The sequence below is a fragment of the Oncorhynchus mykiss genome, chromosome 8 (assembly GCF_057628025.1).
Source record: "Oncorhynchus mykiss isolate SJ-2025 chromosome 8, ASM5762802v1, whole genome shotgun sequence".
NCBI lineage: Eukaryota > Metazoa > Chordata > Actinopteri > Salmoniformes > Salmonidae > Oncorhynchus > Oncorhynchus mykiss.
In genome coordinates this window covers 63,654,643-63,662,781 of record NC_143029.1, presented here as the reverse complement: position 1 = coordinate 63,662,781, position 8,139 = coordinate 63,654,643, and the positions used below count along the sequence as shown (strand labels likewise).

The 8,139-nt window shown below is 37.5% G+C and overlaps 1 long non-coding RNA gene across 1 annotated transcript; it reads right to left on the bottom strand.

Annotated features, from left to right (window-relative positions):
• Nucleotides 1-6,642: 6,642 nt before the first annotated feature.
• LOC149982075 (uncharacterized) lies at nucleotides 6,643-7,102 on the bottom strand. The gene is made up of 2 exons (XR_016482553.1): nucleotides 6,894-7,102; nucleotides 6,643-6,775 (listed from the first exon to the last, which is right to left on the bottom strand). It is a non-coding gene; the product is annotated as an uncharacterized LOC149982075 (long non-coding RNA).
• Between the last annotated feature and the right edge of the window lie 1,037 nt (nucleotides 7,103-8,139).

Genomic DNA, 8,139 nt, shown 5'->3' with positions numbered 1-8,139 from the left:
ACATTGGATTTAGACTATTGTTATAATTTCTAGAACCTCTGTCCACCACAATCAAAAATGGCAATCATTTTAGCCAATGCAATATCTGTGGCAATCGTTTTAGCCTATGCAATATCAATTTGGCCTTGTTTTGCTACAGACATGGACTTTGGCATAAACTGGTCCATAGACGACTGCGTTGCTGTGGGTCGCGGAGTAGGCCTACTTGACTGAGTGGATACATCTCCACGTGTGGAGGTCCACCACTATCACTAGCAGGCCTCTAGTTTCTCGAAGCTCCACTACAGCTAGCTTCACAGTTGGGTGCACAGTTCGCATACGCCGGTGTAGGTTGTGCATAGAACCAGCTATATATTTGATTTTGTTTTGGGAAATTCTACACTGTGCTCTAACATTGTCTACATTATTAAAATGCATTCAAATGCTACTGTGCTTCCGACTCATTTTCCAGCTGTTGTTTTCACAGCTGTCCTTCCGCTCTCTCCACGGCTGCTAAATGTGTGACTGTGAGTGTTTGGCTTACACGTGCATATTCACATAATCTTCATGTTATTTGAAGCTTTTCGTTTTGAAAAAGTACCCTATTGACACTTCTATGCTGATTCCTTGCTGGAAAAACAGAAGCATATGCTGAATACCTCATAACTATGGTAAAATATGATGGTGGATCTTTGATGTTAAGGGGCTATTTTGCTTCAACTGTTCGGCATCAGGTCAATGGTATCATGAACTTTAACTAGTACAAGGACATTTTAGCCAAAAACCTGGTTGCCTCTGCCAGGATGCTGAAACTTGGTCGCAAGTGGATCTTCCAGCAAGACAATTAACCCAAGCACTAATCAAAATCAACTAAGAAATGGGTAATTGGCCACAAAAACAACATTTTGTAATGGTCAGCTCAGTCACCTGTAGTTTGAATTGAAGAGGGCATCCCATAATAGCAGATGAAGGATATCAAGTATCTGGAAAGGTTCTGTATGGAGGAATTGTCTAAGATCCCCCCAAGTGTTCTCCAATCTCATAAAATATTTTAGAAAAAAGTATCAGTATTTATTATTTTACATTTTAGTTTTACCCAGAACGATTTACAGGAGCAATTAAGGTTAAGTGCCTTGCTCACAGTTAATGTTAAGTGCCACCTTTGGGTGGCTGACCATTCTTGAAACACATGGGAAACTGGTGAGCGTGAAAAACCCAGCAGCATTGCAGTTCTTGACACAAACCGGTGCGCCTGGCACCTAATACCTTACCCCGTTCAAAGGGACTTAAATATTTTGTCTTGCCTATTCACCCTCTGAATGGCGCACATATACAATCCCTGTCTCAATTGTCTCAAGGTTTAAAAATCCTTCTTTAACCTGTCTCTTCCCCTACACTGAATGATTGAAGTGGATTTAACAAGTGAAATCAATAAGGGATCATAGATTTCACCTGGATTCACCTGATCAGTCTATGTCATTGAAATAGTAGGTGTTCTTAATGTTTTGTATACTCAGTGTAGCTCTGTTTTTGTCTTTTTGTTTAATACAGTATTTTGTTGTTTATCTTTATCAAGGGGGCAAATATTTATGGACTTGACCAGACCAAAACAGTGTAAGAGCCTTTTATGTTTTTCTGGTCAATTACCAGTCACTTAACCTCATCCTAAGGCTATTGCGCGCTGGGATTGAGATACCCCAGTCAGAGGACTAAACCACTGAGCAGTCATGTCCGTAATAATTTGCACCCTTGATAAAGATCAGCAACATGACTGTACATGTTGAGAGTAATTATGTCACATAATGCATGTATATTGTATGTAGAGGATGTGAATAGGGGTTCTGAGTGTTTCAGAATAGGAATATATATCAAACTGACAGAATCTGTCAATGATCCAATCAAATTAAGGACAGGTGAAACATTGGAGGCATGAACTTTATTTACAGGAGACATTGACATAATTATTTAATGCAAAGTAAGGGTTAGGCACAAGTTCAAACAAAAACTAGATGCATTCCTGTTGATGTGGTCCCTGCTGAGGTTTTTGTACAGTGTGTGTAGGTTTCCTGTCACTGTGGGCCTCACAGCACAGTAGTACAGAGCAGAGTCTGTCACTACAGCAGAGGAGATCTCCAGATCCAAACGGTTTTTCTCTTTGTTCAGTTTTGCAGATATTCGAGTGTTCAGAGAATCTGCTTTATTTATAAACCCTGAACCCAAGATGTACAGGAGGAACTCTGGCCTTTGTGCTGTGTCCTGTCGATACCAATAGAATTCATCTCCAGCAGTAGCTGTTCTGGAGTAGTTGTAAGACAGGGTAACAGGGGTTCCCTCTAAACAGTACTCTTCTTTCTTGAGTGGAGTGAGGTCCTCACAACTGACACCTGCATAGAGAATAGTTTTAATACACACACACTGAATTATTCATGAAAATGTACTGAAATTGAATTTAATTGAAATTTGGCTAGTATGGCAATACATTTCATGGAAATGTACTGTATCACAAACCCATAAATATGGTCAGGAACAATGCTGAATACAGCAACTGCATCTTAGATGAAGAGAAACAAACTGAAAGAAAGATCTAAGCAGCCTCCTGTTTTAAATGTCCTGTGCTGCTGTTCAACTGCTGTTCAACTCATCCTCTACCATAAGTCCCTCCCCTTAACATACATTAAGTATGTCATACAAGATATCGGTTTCCTCCCATGGTTCTTGACAGGTTTTCGTACAGTGTGTCAGAGTTTCCTGTCACTGTGGTCTTCATGACACAGTAGTAAACAGCAGTCTGTCACATCAGCAGAAGAGATCTTCAGATCCACAAGTTTGTCCACTTTATCAATGGAAACTGTCAGAATAGGATGTGATGTACAAGAGGAATTCTGGTTTGGATCTGGGATATTGGCAGTACCACTGTAGATTGTAAACAGTGCCATCATATTTGCAGAAGAGATGGACATTCCTTCCCTCCTGAACAAGCTCTTCTGTAGTCGCAGGGTTTATTGAATCCCCAAAACTGTTTCCTGCAAAAATATTTGGTCAAATAACTTCTATAACTGTACAACTGTGCAGTTGTAACTGATATTTACAAATTATTAATGTGCAATTAACATGTTTTTGTGCTGTTCATTCACTGTAAGATTATATAAAAATATTTCAATCCATATAATAACTCACCTAAAAAAGCTGAAAAGAGAACAGTTGAGAAGAACAACATCAATTGTCAGACATGATTAATTCTATTCAGACAAGTTTTTTACATAGACGGTACATTGGAGATGATATAAGCCAAGTACTGGAAACAATAGAACACTGTGAAAAATCTGTGCAACCATGCCTGCTATTCATAACTGACTTTGAAAAGGCATTTGATAAAGTACGACTGGAGTTTATATATAAATGCCCCAAACATTTCAATTTTGGAGAATCTCTTATAAAATGGGTTAAAATCATATATAATAACCCTAGTTGTAAAATAGTAAATAATGGCTACCTCTCAGAAATTTTTAAACTGTCAAGAGGAGTTTAAATAACATGGTTGTCCATTATCGACATATCTATTTTTTTATGGGCATCGAAATGTGAGCTATTAAAATCAGATCCGACAATAATATCAAGGGATTAGAAATCTAGGGCTTAAAAACAAGTGTGCCATTGTTCGCTGAAGATTCATGTTTTCTTTTAAATCCACAACTTGGATCCCTCCACATTCTCACAGAGGATCTAGATATTTTTTCTAACCTCTCTGGATTACAACCAAATTATGATAAGTGTACTACATTACGTATTGGATCACAAAACAATACATTGCCATGTAGTTTACCAATAAAATGGTCTGATGGTGATGTGGATATACTCAGTTTACATATCCCAAAATAAATACATGATCTCACTCCTATACCTTTTAATATAGAGTTAGCAAAAATAGATATGATCTTGCTACCATGGAAAGGTAAATACCTATCTATTTGTGGAAAAATCACCCTGATTAAGTCATATCCCAGTTTACCTATTTGCTTATGGTCTTGCCTACACCTAGAGAACAGTTTATTTTTTTTATTATTTGAGAAAAAAATATTCAAATCAAATGGGCCTATTTATAGGGCTGAAATGATTAAATGTTAAAGCACTTGACCTCTCACTAAAGGTTTCAGTCATGCAAAGGTTATACTTAAATCCAAACTGGTTCTCTAGCAAATTAGTAAGAATGTCTGACCCCAAGTTCAATAATTACAACGTCTCACTTTCAGTTATTATTAGAAGGAAATCATCTCCCAAATATCGCTATTTTTAAAACAAGCCATAGAAAGTTGGTTGCAATTTCAATTTAATCCACCAGAAAAGACAGAACAAATAATACAACAAATATTGTGGTTAAACTCAAATATACTACTTGATAAAAACAAAAATTAAACATAAAAATTAAAAAAAGGTATAAACTTCATAAATTATATCATAAATAGGACTGGTGGAGTTATGTCACACATGCAGCTAACTAAAACATATGGAAATGTCAGCTCTACCCAAAATTACAAGTAATTAATTGAAGCATTAGGGCAAAAATGGAAGATGAAAGTGGAAGGAGGAAAAAGTAAGGAACTTTACTGTTGGCCCTGCATTAATTAAAGACCAAAATTGGTTAAAGAAAATTGTAATAATTAAAAAGTACACTAGTTTCATTTAAGGTCCAAAAAACTATATAGATAGTTGAAAAATAGTTGGGAAGAGATTTTAGACGTACCGATTCCATGGCACATGGTTTATGAACTAATAGGCAAAACGACACCGGATTTAAAACGTAGAATTTGTCAATGTAAATTACTGTACAAAATTCTTGCAACCAATAGAATGTTATTTGTATGGGGGATACAACCATCCCAGCTCAGACAGAATCATTTGTTTATTTATTTTGGTACAGGTCCAGGAATGGCTGAAGAATTGCAATATTTACCTGGAGCTAACTCTGTGCAGACAGCAATACTGGGTGATCTGAAAAGTCAAAGTCAATCGATCAATAATATAATAATACTTCAGGAAAAATGATAATTTTCTACTTACAATCTGTAGAAACAATGAGAATAGAAAGGTTCAGAACGTTTGTGAAACATCACACAGTTGAAACATATATGTCAAATAGAAATCCAATATGGATGGTGTTAAGAGACAGATGGGAGGGTTTGAATGGAGCTGAAGGTTGGGACAAATAAAAAAATATATTAAAGATAACTAATGTAAAACAGACTGTGTCCGTAAAAAAAGGTATATGGGTTAAGATTTTTTGTGAATGAGGACAGTTTGAATGATATGGGAAATAGAAATGAAACCGGATGGACATCAGAAATATATGGGAGAGGTTGAGGTTAGAGGAAGGACAAGAGTTATATAGTATGTTTAAGCTGGATGTCACACCCTGACCATAGTTTGCTTTGTATGTTTTGTTTCTATGTTTCTATGTTTTGTTTGGTCAGGGTGTGATCTGAGTGGGCATTCTATGTTGTGTGTCTAGTTTGTCTGTTTCTGTGTTTGGGCCTGATATGGTTCTCAATCAGAGGTAGGTGTTAGTCATTGTCTCTGATTGGGAACCATATTTAGGTAGCCTGTTTGGTGTTGGGGTTTGTGGGTGATTGTTCCTGTCTTTTTGTTTGTTGCACCAGATAGGGCTGTTTCGTTTTTTTTCCCCCCCACGTTTCTTATTTTGTATTATACATTGTTCAAGTTATCATCTTTATTAAAGATGTATAAAAATAACCACGCTGCGTTTTGGTCCGCCTCTCTTTCCCAGGAAGAATTCCGTGACACTGGAAGTAGAGGCCTAAGCGTTGTTGTTCACTAGTTTACTCCAATTAGAGGATGGGTGGTAGGGTTAGAAAGTAATAAAGGAAAAAAAAATGTTTTTTTAAATGTATGTGTATATATGTATGTACATTACCAGTCAAAAGTCTGGACACACCTACTCATTCCAGGGTGTTTCTTTATTTTTTTTGACTATTTTCTATATTGTAGAATAATAGTGAAGACATCAAAACTATAACATAACACATATGAAATCATGTAGTAACCAAAAAAGTGTTAAACAAATCAACATGTATTTTATATTTCAGATTCTTCAAAGTAGCCACCCTTTGCCTTGATGACAGCTTTACATACACTTGGCATTGTGATGCAGACAACTGCATTGATGGAAGCCACAATCTATCAGCAATATTAAAGCTGATCTACCTCCTACATTCAAAAAAAATAAAAATGTTTAAGAAACATCTTGCTAGACCTTTGAGAAACAGACAGACAGACAGACAGACAGACAGCAGTGAAAGACCTGACCGACTAACTAACAAACAATAATATCCCATAAGCTTCATGTGGATCTTTGATTATACAGCCCCTCCTCTTGACACCAAAGTGAAATGTTTTCTGTTATGGCTTTTATTCTACACTATATTGTGTGTTGTCAGGTTTTTGTACAGTGTTTCTGGGTTTCCTGTCACTGTGGGCCTCAGAGCACAGTAGTACAGAGCAGAGTCTGTCACTTCAGCAGAGGAGATCTCCAGATCCACATGGGTCTTCTCTTCATTCAGTTTAACAGACAGTCGAGGATGGGTTGATTCATTATGTGTCTTTAACCCTCCTTCAGTGATGAGGAGCAGGAATTCTGGTTTTGATCTGGGGTATTGTTGATACCACAGTAAAGAATCACTACCGTAAGAGCCAGTGTAGTTGCAGGATAAAGTAATCCCACCACCCTCAAAAACACGCTCTTCAGTTGTGGCTGATATTATTTCCTCCTCATAACTGCTACCTGAAATAAATAATGTTAAACATATTTTGAATAAATCATATTGCTATTCATGTACTGTAAATACTATATAGACATATGTTTGCAATCCAAAACTGCAGTGCAAAACCTGTGCACTTACCAAAGAACATTGAAAAAAGAAGAATTGTGTAAAACATCTTCATGGGGTCTGAATGACTGTCTTCATGCGTTGTCAGGTAAGAGTGTATCACTATCCTCTCCTCAAACATATTGTAGACTACATACTGTTCTGTCAAAGCACTCATTGACTATGTAGCTCCACCTCTCTACAGTATAGTTTGTTGTGTATTTGAGTTCAACTGTCTTTCTGGGTTGGATTGCTGCTAAATGTCATCTTCATGATTTTGCTGTAGTTCTGAAAAGAGATAATTTAGCTTCATGCGGCCCAGGCCCATTCGCTCCTTGGCCGCATGGAAAGGATAAATCATTTATTTTGTATTTTTTAAATCTATAAAATAAAATAATTATTATACACAAGTATAGGCTATTTGTGCAGTAATTACTTTGAACTTGATGCAGTCTGTTGGTCCTTTTCTCAACACTCTAATATCTCTGTCACGCCCTCAACAGTTTACAGATTTGGAACTTGAGTAATGCGCTCCCAGCGTGTTCATCATGGTCTGCATGAACTGTTTTGCCCGCCAACTTTGTACCTGCTAGATACGTTAGCTGACATGAATAAAAACAAACAAACGTCGCTGGAGAGCTTCTTCAGAAAGGGTAAGAGCGATAAAAGGTGGTATGCAATCCAGATTGACGAATCTACCGATGTCGACAACAAGGAAATACTGCTTGTTTATGTGCAATATATATTTCAGGATTATGTGCATGAGGATATGTTGTGTTCACTGTCCCTGCCGACTAACACAACGACTGCAGAGCTATTCAAGTCTTTGGATGATTACATGTCAGGAAAATTGTATTGGTCATTATGTGTTGGGTTATGCACGGATGGGGCTACTGCCATGACTGGACGGCTGTCTGGTTTCACTACCCGGGTTAAATAGGTTGTGCCTGAATGTGAGTCTATGCACTGTGTCATTCACAGAGAAATGCTGGCTAGCCGAAAAATGTCACCTGAATTTAACGTCGTATTGAATGATGTTATTAAAGTTATCAATCACATCAAAGCACACGCCCTTAACTCGCGTCTGATTGGGCAGCTTTATGAGGAATTGGACGCAGAGCACAAACTCCTTCTCTTACACACAGAAGTCAGATGGCTATCCGGGGCGAGATTGCTTGCTAGAGTGTTTGAGTTACGAGAGCCGCTGCAGAGATTTCTATCAGAAAAAAAGTCACCACTGGCAGCACATTTCAATGACGAGGAAAACTCGCTTACCTGT